Below are 11,108 nucleotides of genomic sequence, written 5' to 3'. Positions count from 1 at the left end.
TAGGGGAGGAGAAATCATTCACCAGCTCCCGAGGCCGCATCTTGCAATGGCCATGCCCAAATTAAGCTTCATCGTTTCAAATGAAGCTTCATCGTGACAGATGATGCAATATGGGTCTCCGGCATTGGCCTTACTCACGTGGTTGTAAGCCAGTGATGCCAATAAATTCGATAAATCGCATTTGGCACGCATAAATGCATGCCAAAGCGTCGCGGCATTCGCTTCCCGTAGGAAATGCAAGGCAAACTTGCATTTTCTTCTCAACCAACGTCCCTTCCCTATATATGTCTTATTTGCATTTCTACAAATTAGATTAGGGGAGGAAAAATCATTCACCAGCTCCCGAGGCCGCATCTTGCAATTGCCATGCCCAAATGAAGCTTCATCGTTTCAAATGAAGCTTCATCGTGACAGATGATGCAATATGGGTCTCCGGCATTGGCCTTACTCACGTGGTTGTAAGCCAGTGATGCCAATAAATTCGATAAATCGCATTTGGCACGCATAAATGCATGCCAAAGCGTCGCGGCATTCGCTTCGCGTAGGAAATGCAAGGCAAATTTGCATTTTCTTCTCAACCAACGTCCCTTCCCTATATATGTCTTATTTGCATTTCTACAAATTAGATTAGGGGAGGAGAAATCATTCACCAGCTCCCGAGGCCGCATCTTGCAATGGCCATGCCCAAATGAAGCTTCATCGTTTCAAATGAAGCTTCAGCGTGACAGATGATGCAATATGGGTCTCCGGCATTGGCCTTACTCACGTGGTTGTAAGCCAGTGATGCCAATAAATTCGATAAATCCCATTTGGCACGCATAAATGCATGCCAAAGCGTCGCGGCATTCGCTTCCCGTAGGAAATGCAAGGCAAACTTGCATTTTCTTCTCAACCAACGTCCCTTCCCTATATATGTCTTATTTGCATTTCTACAAATTAGATTAGGGGAGGAAAAATCATTCGCCAGCTCCCGAGGCCGCATCTTGCAATGGCCTTGCCCAAATGAAGCTTCATCGTTTCAAATGAAGCTTCATCGTGACAGATGATGCAATATGGGTCTCCGGCATTGGCCTTACTCACGTGGTTGTAAGCCAGTGATGCCAATAAATTCGATAAATCCCCTTTGGCACGCATAAATGCATGCCAAAGCGTCGCGGCATTCGCTTCCCGTAGGAAATGCAAGGCAAACTTGCATTTTCTTCTCAACCAACGTCCCTTCCCTATATATGTCTTATTTGCATTTCTACAAATTAGATGAGGGGAGGAGAAATCATTCACCAGCTCCCGAGGCCGCATCTTGCAATGGCCTTGCCCAAATGAAGCTTCATCGTTTCAAATGAAGCTTCATCGTGACAGAGGATGCAATATGGGTCTCCGGCATTGGCCTTACTCACGGGGTTGTAAGCCAGTGATGCCAATAAATTCGATAAATCGCATTTGGCACGCATAAATGCATGCCAAAGCGTCGCGGCATTCGCTTCCCGTAGGAAATGCAAGGCAAACTTGCATTTTCTTCTCAACCAACGTCCCTTCCCTATATATGTCTTATTTGCATTTCTACAAATTAGTTTAGGGGAGGAAAAATCATTCACAAGCTCCGGTGCCGCATCTTGCAATGGCCATGCCCAAATGAAGCTTCATCGTTTCAAATGAAGCTTCATCGTGACAGACGATGCAATATGGGTCTCCGGCATTGGCCTTACTCACGTGGTTGTAAGCCAGTGATGCCAATAAATTCGATTAATCGCATTTGGCACGCATAAATGCATGCCAAAGCGTCGCGGCATTCGCTTCCCGTAGGAAATGCAAGGCAAACTTGCATTTTCTTCTCAACCAACGTCCCTTCCCTATATATGTCTTATTTGCATTTCTACAAATTAGATTAGGGGAGGAAAAATCATTCAACAGCTCCCGAAGCCGCATCTTGCAATGGCCATGCCCAAATGAAGCTTCATCGTTTCAAATGAAGCTTCATCGTGACAGATGATGCAATATGGGTCTCCGGCAATGGCCTTACTCACGTGGTTGTAAGCCAGTGATGCCAATAAATTCGATAAATCGCATTTGGCACGCATAAATGCATGCCAAAGCGTCGCGGCATTCGCTTCCCGTAGGAAATGCAAGGCAAACTTGCATTTTCTTCTCAACCAACGTCCCTTCCCTATATATGTCTTATTTGCATTTCTACAAATTAGATTAGGGGAGGAAAAATCATTCACCAGCTCCCGAGGCCGCATCTTGCAATGGCCATGCCCAAATGAAGCTTCATCGTTTCAAATGAAGCTTCATCGTGACAGATGTTGCAATATGGGTCTCCGGCATTGGCCTTACTCACGTGGTTGTAAGCCAGTGATGCCAATAAATTCGATAAATCGCATTTGGCACGCATAAATGCATGCCAAAGCGTCGCGGCATTCGCTTCCCGTAGGAAATGCAAGGCAAACTTGCATTTTCTTCTCAACCAACGTCCCTTCCCTATATATGTCTTATTTGCATTTCTACAAATTAGTTTAGGGGAGGAAAAATCATTCACCAGCTCCGGAGGCCGCATCTTGCAATGGCCATGCCCAAATGAAGCTTCATCGTTTTAAATGAAGCTTCATCGTGACAGATGATGCAATATGGGTCTCCGGCATTGGCCTTACTCACGTGGTTGTAAGCCAGTGATGCCAATAAATTCGATAAATCGCATTTGGCACGCATAAATGCATGCCAAAGCGTCGCGGCATTCGCTTCCCGTAGGAAATGCAAGGCAAACTTGCATTTTCTTCTCAACCAACGTCCCTTCCCTATATATGTCTTATTTGCATTTCTACAAATTAGATTAGGGGAGGAGAAATCATACACCAGCTCCCGAGGCCGCATCTTGCAATGGCCTTGCCCAAATGAAGCTTCATCGTTTCAAATGAAGCTTCATCGTGACAGAGGATGCAATATGGGTCTCCGGCATTGGCCTTACTCACGTGGTTGTAAGCCAGTGATGCCAATAAATTCGATAAATCGCATTTGGCACGCATAAATGCATGCCAAAGCGTCGCGGCATTCGCTTCCCGTAGGAAATGCAAGGCAAACTTGCATTTTCTTCTCAACCAACGTCCCTTCCCTATATATGTCTTATTTGCATTTCTACAAATTAGATTAGGGGAGGAGAAATCTTTCACCAGCTCCCGAGGCCGCATCTTGCAATGGCCTTGCCCAAATGAAGCTTCATCGTTTCAAATGAAGCTTCATCGTGACAGACGATGCAATATGGGTCTCCGGCATTGGCCTTACTCACGTGGTTGTAAGCCAGTGATGCCAATAAAGTCGATAAATCGCATTTTGGCACGCATAAATGCATGCCAAAGCGTCGCGGCATTCGCTTCCCGTAGGAAATGCAAGGCAAACTTGCATTTTCTTCTCAACCAACGTCCCTTCCCTATATATGTCTTATTTGCATTTCTACAAATTAGTTTAGGGGAGGAGAAATCATTCACCAGCTCCGGTGCCGCATCTTGCAATGGCCTTGCCCAAATGAAGCGTCATCGTTTCAAATGAAGCTTCATCGTGACAGACGATGCAATATGGGTCTCCGGCATTGGCCTTACTCACGTGGTTGTAAGCCAGTGATGCCAATAAATTCGATAAATCGCATTTGGCACGCATAAATGCATGCCAAAGCGTCGCGGCATTCGCTTCCCGTAGGAAATGCAAGGCAAACTTGCATTTTCTTCTCAACCAACGTCCCTTCCCTATATATGTCTTATTTGCATTTCTACAAATTAGATTAGGGGAGGAAAAATCATTCACCAACTTTCGAGGCCGCATCTTGCAATGGCCCTGCCCAAATGAAGCTTCATCGTGACAGATGATGCAATATGGGTCTCCGGCATTGGCCTTACTCACGTGGTTGTAAGCCAGTGATGCCAATAAATTCGATAAATCGCATTTGGCACGCATAAATGCATGCCAAAGCGTCGCGGCATTCGCTTCCCGTAGGAAATGCAAGGCAAACTTGCATTTTCTTCTCAACCAACGTCCCTTCCCTTTATATGTCTTATTTGCATTTCTACAAATTAGTTTAGGGGAGGAAAAATCATTCACCAGCTCCGGTGCCGCATCTTGCAATGGCCATGCCCAAATGAAGCTTCATCGTTTCAAATGAAGCTTCATCGTGACAGACGATGCAATATGGGCCTCCGGCATTGGCCTTACTCACGTGGTTGTAAGCCAGTGATGCCAATAAATTCGATAAATCCCATTTGGCACGCATAAATGCATGCCAAAGCGTCGCGGCATTCGCTTCCCGTAGGAAATGCAAGGCAAACTTGCATTTTCTTCTCAACCAACGTCCCTTCCCTATATATGTCTTATTTGCATTTCTACAAATTAGATTAGGGGAGGAGAAATCATTCACCAGCTCCCGAGGCCGAATCTTGCAATGGCCATGCCCAAATGAAGCTTCATCGTTTCAAATGAAGCTTCATCGTGACAGATGATGCAATATGGGTCTCCGGCATTGGCCTTACTCACGTGGTTGTAAGCCAGTGATGCCAATAAATTCGATAAATCGCATTTGGCACGCATAAATGCATGCCAAAGCGTCGCGGCATTCGCTTCCCGTAGGAAATGCAAGGCAAACTTGCATTTTCTTCTCAACCAACGTCCCTTCCCTATATATGTCTTATTTGCATTTCTACAAATTAGATTAGGGGAGGAAAAATCATTCACCAACTTTCGAGGACGCATATTGCAATGGCCCTGCCCAAATGAAGCTTCATCGTTTCAAATGAAGCTTCATCGTGACAGATGATGCAATATGGGTCTCCGGCATTGGCCTTACTCACGTGGTTGTAAGCCAGTGATGCCAATAAATTCGATAAATCGCATTTGGCACGCATAAATGCATGCCAAAGTGTCGCGGCATTCGCTTCCCGTAGGAAATGCAAGGCAAACTTGCATTTTCTTCTCAACCAACGTCCCTTCCCTATATATGTCTTATTTGCATTTCTACAAATTAGATTAGGGGAGGAAAAATCATTCACCAACTTTCGAGGCCGCATCTTGCAATGGCCCTTCCCAAATGAAGCTTCATCGTTTCAAATGAAGCTTCATCGTGACAGATGATGCAATATGGGTCTCCGGCATTGGCCTTACTCACGTGGTTGTAAGCCAGTGATGCCAATAAATTCGATAAATCGCATTTGGCACGCATAAATGCATTCCAAAGCGTCGCGGCATTCGCTTCCCGTAGGAAATGCAAGGCAAACTTGCATTTTCTTCTCAACCAACGTCCCTTCCCTATATATGTCTTATTTGCATTTCTAGAGAATGATTTTTCTCTCTCGCCCCAACTTTTTTTCATCTTGTTTTTTTATTATCTTTTTTTCTTTTTAAGCTAGAGAACTTGAGGAAGCAGGTTTTGGACTTGCATCATTCTCCGGCTAATTTACCAATTGTGGCTGCTAACGTGGAAGCTAGTTTTAGTGAGGCCACTAGGACTTCAAGAAGATCTTCACCAGCTAGATCTTTAGAAAACTTAACACTTTCTAATAGATTTGAAACTGGGACCGAGGAGATTGATAAGGTGATTGATGAAGCTGATGATGTGATTGAAGATGTAGTTGCAACTAACACTTCAGGCATAGCTGAGGAGGATGCAAGAAACTTGGAGATTCTTGCTAATAAAGAGTTAGCGGATCATGAGAAGAAGGAGTTGGTGGAAAAGAAGAAAAAATCTAAAGCTCCTAAGAAGAAGACAGCTGCTGTGGCTACGGTGAGTCAAGTTCAAACACGAAGTGGTAAATCTTCTAGACAGGGTTCGGCAATCCCTTCAAAGAATAGAGTTAATTAATGCGTGTCTTCTATTGGAATGCTCAAGGCTTGGCCAAAGATGGTGCAAGGTCCAAGTTGAATGAGCTTTACTACTTGCACAAACCTGATGTAATTTGTATTGCGGAGCCTCAGGTTCGATGCACTACACGTTTTATTAGGAAGCTTAATTTGCTTGATTTTTGTGAAGATGTTATTACTAATGAGGTGCATGGTCAGAAGGGAAATATTTGGGTCTTTTGGAGGAACACTCTAGCAAGGCCAATTGTTTTATCTTCGTCTAAGCAGGCTATCACTTTGGATTTTTCTGGGAATTTTGTCACGGTTGTTCATGCTTCTTTTGATGCGGTTGAAAGGAGATCTCTTTGGAGGCAATTGGGTCTGGGATATATTTCCATTCCTTGGTTGGTGTTGGGGGATTTCAATTGTGTTTTGCGTCTTGATGAGAAGAAGGGTGGTAGGCCGCTCAAAGAAATTTATATAAATGAGTTTCGAAGTTGGGTCTCTGACAATGGTTTGGTTGAGGCCGATGCTATTGGGAAGAAGTATACTTGGTCTAATTGTCGGAGTGGTATGCATAGAATTGTTTCTAAACATGATAGGGCTGTTATTAATGGTGCGTGGCATGATAAGTTTGCTAACTGGAGGTGCAAAGCTTTGCCGAGACTCTGCTCGGACCATTCTCCTCTTGTTGGTTTTGCTTTTGACAGTCCTAGGCCGAAGAGAGCTCCTTTTAGGATCCAGAAGATGTGGCTTTCTCATCCATCTTTTTTGGAATTCGTCAAAGACAATTGGAGTGTTAGGTTGGTTGGTGCTCCTCCTTTTGTTTTTACATCAAAGTTAAAGCGGTTGAGGGAGGCTTTGAAGATTTGGAATATATTGGTGTTTGGAGATGTTCAGTTTCGCTTAAAGCAAGCGGAATTGAATCTTGATAAGGAGAATGATATCTTGGACCAGAATGTTAGCTGTGAAGTCCAATTTTTGAAGGTGGCTGACGCTAGGAAGGCTATTGATGATGTGCGGTCTGAGTTGGCCACTATGCTTAAGCAAAAATCGAGAACTAGCTGGTTGGAGGATGGTGATCAGAACACTCGTTTTTTTCACAATTCAATAAGAATGAGGAGGAGCCAAAACACAATTTCCGAGCTGAAGATTTCTACTAACTCTACTTTGTTTTTGCAGGATGAAATTAAAGATTACATTGTTGATCATTATCGTGCAAAGTTCAACGGTGGAGCTGTTCATATTGATCCGAGGCTTTTTGATTATGAACATGAAAGCATATCAGCTGCTGAGAGTGCTTTTATGGATGCTGTCCCTACCTTGGATGAAGTTAAAGAGGCTGTTTTTGATCTTGGAGCGGATTCTGCTCCTGGCCCTGATGGATTTACAGGTTCTTTCTTTCGAACCTGTTGGGACATTATTTCTAGAGATCTTTTTAATGCAATTGCAAATTGTTGGAAGATGATGAAGATTCCTAATGGCATTAACTCTAGTTTTATTGTTCTCATCCCAAAAGCTAATAAGTCTGATGCTATTAAAGACTATAGGCCAATTAGTCTAAGCAACTTCATCTTCAAAATCATTACAAAGATTATGGCGACCAGACTTGGCACGGTGTTGAACAAATTGATTTCTGAAGAGCAAGTGGCTTTTATGAAAGGAAGAAACATTCATGAGAATATAGCCTTGGCCTCGGAACTGATCAATGAAATTAGTGTTGAACGGAAGCATGGTAACGTTGGCCTTAAATTGGATATAGCCCAAGCTTTTGACACGGTGAGTTGGGAGTTTGTTGTTGAAGTTTTTCGTCAATATGGCTTTTCTGATGCATGGTGTTCGTGGCTGCTTAGTATTCTTAACTCTGCCCGTATATCTATTATGATTAATGGTATTCCTGAAGGTTTTTTCAGTATCACTAGAGGCCTTCGTCAAGGTGATCCTCTTTCACCTTTGATTTTTGTTCTTATTGAAGATGTTTTGAGCCGCAATCTCTCTAAGTTGTTTGCTGCTAGAAGTATGCATCACATGGTGAGTAAGAAAGGTGTGGCTCCAACCCATTTACTCTTTGCGGATGATATTCTTATTTTCTGTAAGGGTAATCTTCATAGCTTGCGGAACTTGAAGGAGATGCTTGGCATGTATCAACGTGCTTCCGGTCAGTATGTTAGTTACGCCAAAAGCAAATTTTATTATGGTGGAGATAGGCATTCTCGTGCTATTGCTATTGCAAACTTTATGGGCATGGAGAGGGCGCATTTCCCGGATAAATATTTGGGAATCCAATTGAAACCTGGCATTGTGCGTCATATTCATGTTCGTCAGGTAATGGAGAAGATTATGGACAAGCTGGAAGGTTGGAAGGGTAAGCTTTTGTCTTTTCAGGCCAGGTTAGTTTTGATCAAATCAGTTATTTCTAGCTATTTACTTCATTCAATGGCTGTTTACAAATGGCCATGCACGGCCATCAAATCGGTGGAGAGGGCCATTCGCAATTTTTTGTGGTCTGGAGATGCTGAGAAGCGCAAACACTTCACTGTTCTTTATGATGTCTTATGCCGTTCTAGATGTGAAGGTGGGCTTGGCCTCAAGAAGTTAAATGATGTTAATAGGGCCATGCTTATGAAGTTGTGGATTTCGATTCGAGACTCTGATAAGACTTGGGCTAGATTTTTGAAGGCAAAATATTTCAAGGTTAATGGCAACTTGGTTGATTATAAGTTGGGTTCCTCGGTTTTTCCTAGCATTAGATTGGTGCATAACTTTGTTCAAAAACACACGCGCTCAATTATAGGTAACGGTGCTAATACTTCCTTATTTTTTGATAATTGGTGTGCTGATTTTTCAATTGCTCGACGTCTTGGCATCACAACAAGAGGCCCTAATGATTTTAAGGCCAAGGTGAGTGATATTATTATTGATGGCTCTTGGGTTATTCCTCCAAAGACTAAAGAATTGATGTTACGATGCAATATTGATGTTGATAATTTGCCTCTTATTGGTGGTGGAGATGATTATAAAATTTGGGACTTGGACAGTAAGGGTGTTTTCACTGTCAAGTCGGCCAAGGCTGCTATTCGTGGGCCAACTGAAATTTTGCCAGCTGCGGCACTCTTCTCTAGAAGTGTTATACATCCTACTTTGGGTGTGCAGTATTGGAAGCTATTTTATAAACAGTGTTGTGCTTCTGATGATAATGTTATGAAGAAGACTGGTAGGGAGATGCCTTCTATGTGTCGTTTATGTAGAGAAGACTGTGAAGATGTTAGCCATATTACTTGGCATTGCAAAATTGCCAAAAGAATTTGGAAGTGGGCAGATGAAATTTTCAGATTGATGCCGAATGAAGACCTGGTGGCCTCCTACAAGGCTGCAAAGGGCCGGAGTCGAATGATTAAGGATCTGTGGCTTGTTGCAAATCTTGCAATAGTTACGGAGCTGTGGAAGATGCGTAACAAAGCTTATTTTGAGAACAAACAGATTCGTTGGCTGGAGTTTAAAGGCAGAGTTCATCAGGTAATTCGTGATAACTCTATTAGATTGAAGGGCCATATGCATAATACTTTGGATGATTTGCGTATTGTTAATTTCTTTAGAGTGACGCATAGATCTTGCGATCACTCTGACCCAGTTGAAGTTACTTGGAGTCCACCAAATCCTGGTGAGATTATGATCTGTTGTGATGGTGCATCTCTTGGTAATCCGGGGCAGGCTGGTTCTGGTGTTGTCTTCCGTGATTCTAGCTCGGTAGTCTTGGGAGTTCTGTGCGTTGGCCTGGGCTGGAAGACTAACTTCTATGCTGAAGTTTGCGCGGTGATATATGGTGCTGTCGTTGCTCAAAGATGGAATGTGAAGAACCTATGTGTCAGGTCTGATTCGATGAGTTGTTTATATGCCCTTCAAAAAGGCGATTTGCCATGGCAGATAATGCAGAGGTGGAGAATAGCGAAGAGTTTTTATAACAATATTAGCTATATTCATAGCTACAGAGAGGCTAATTTTTCAGTGGATGTCTCGGCCAAACAAGCATGTTTGTTGGCTGAGGAACATTATGAGTTTTACGAGGGTAGGCCAGGTTTTATTCATTCTGTTGAATGGCCTGGAGAGGTTTACTATCGTTTTTAGGCTTTTTAGTGTGCGGCCTTTTGGGCTTAGCACTAAATTAGTCTGATCCTTGTACATTTTCGCTTTTTTATTCTATTTTATTGACCGAGTAAAAAAAAATTGCATTTCTATAAATTAGATTAGGGGAGGAAAAATCATTCACCAACTCTCGAGGCCGCATCTTGCAATGGCCCTGCCCAAATGAAGCTTCATCGTTTCAAATGAAGCTTCATCGTGACAGATGATGCAATATGGGTCTCCGGCATTGGCCTTACTCACGTGGTTGTAAGCCAGTGATGCCAATAAATTCGATAAATCGCATTTGGCACGCATAAATGCATGCCAAAGCGTCGCGGCATTCGCTTCCCGTAGGAAATGCAAGGCAAACTTGCATTTTCTTCTCAACCAACGTCCCTTCCCTATATATGTCTTATTTGCATTTCTACAAATTAGATTAGGGGAGGAAAACTCATTCACCAACTCTCGAGGCCGCATCTTGCAATGGCCATGCCAAAGCCGCAAGCCATATCGTGCAACACCGTCAAAGCCGCAAGCCATACCGCATAATGATCGTGCAACACCGTCAAAGCCGCAAGCCATGCCGCATAATGATTGTGCATCACCGTCAAAGCCGCAAGCCATGCCGCATAATGATCGTGCAACACTCTCCAAGCCAACGTCCCTTCCCTATATATGTCTTATTTGCATTTCTACAAATTAGATTAGGGGAGCAAAAATCATTCACCAACTCTCGAGGCCGCATCTTGCAATGGCCATGCCAAAGCCGCAAGCCATGCCGCATAATGATCGTGCAACACCGTCAAAGCCGCAAGCCATGCCGCATAATGATCGTGCAACACCGTCAAAGCCGCAAGCCATGCCGCATAATGATCGTGCAACACCGTCAAAGCCGCAAGCCATGCCGCATAATGATCGTGCAACACCGTCAAAGCCGCAAGCCATGCCGCATAATGATCGTGCATCACCGTCAAAGCCGCAAGCCATGCCGCACAATGATCTTGCAACACTCTCCAAGCCGACGTCCCTTCCCTATATATGTCTTATTTGCATTTCTACAAATTAGATTAGGGGAGCAAAAATCATTCACCAACTCTCGATGCCGCATGTTGCAATGGCCATGCCAAAGCCGCAAGCCATGCCGCATAATGATCGTGCAACACCGTCAAAGCCGC

The sequence above is a fragment of the Papaver somniferum genome, chromosome 9 (genome assembly GCF_003573695.1).
Source record: "Papaver somniferum cultivar HN1 chromosome 9, ASM357369v1, whole genome shotgun sequence".
NCBI lineage: Eukaryota > Viridiplantae > Streptophyta > Magnoliopsida > Ranunculales > Papaveraceae > Papaver > Papaver somniferum.
This window is presented reverse-complemented; position numbering follows the sequence as displayed.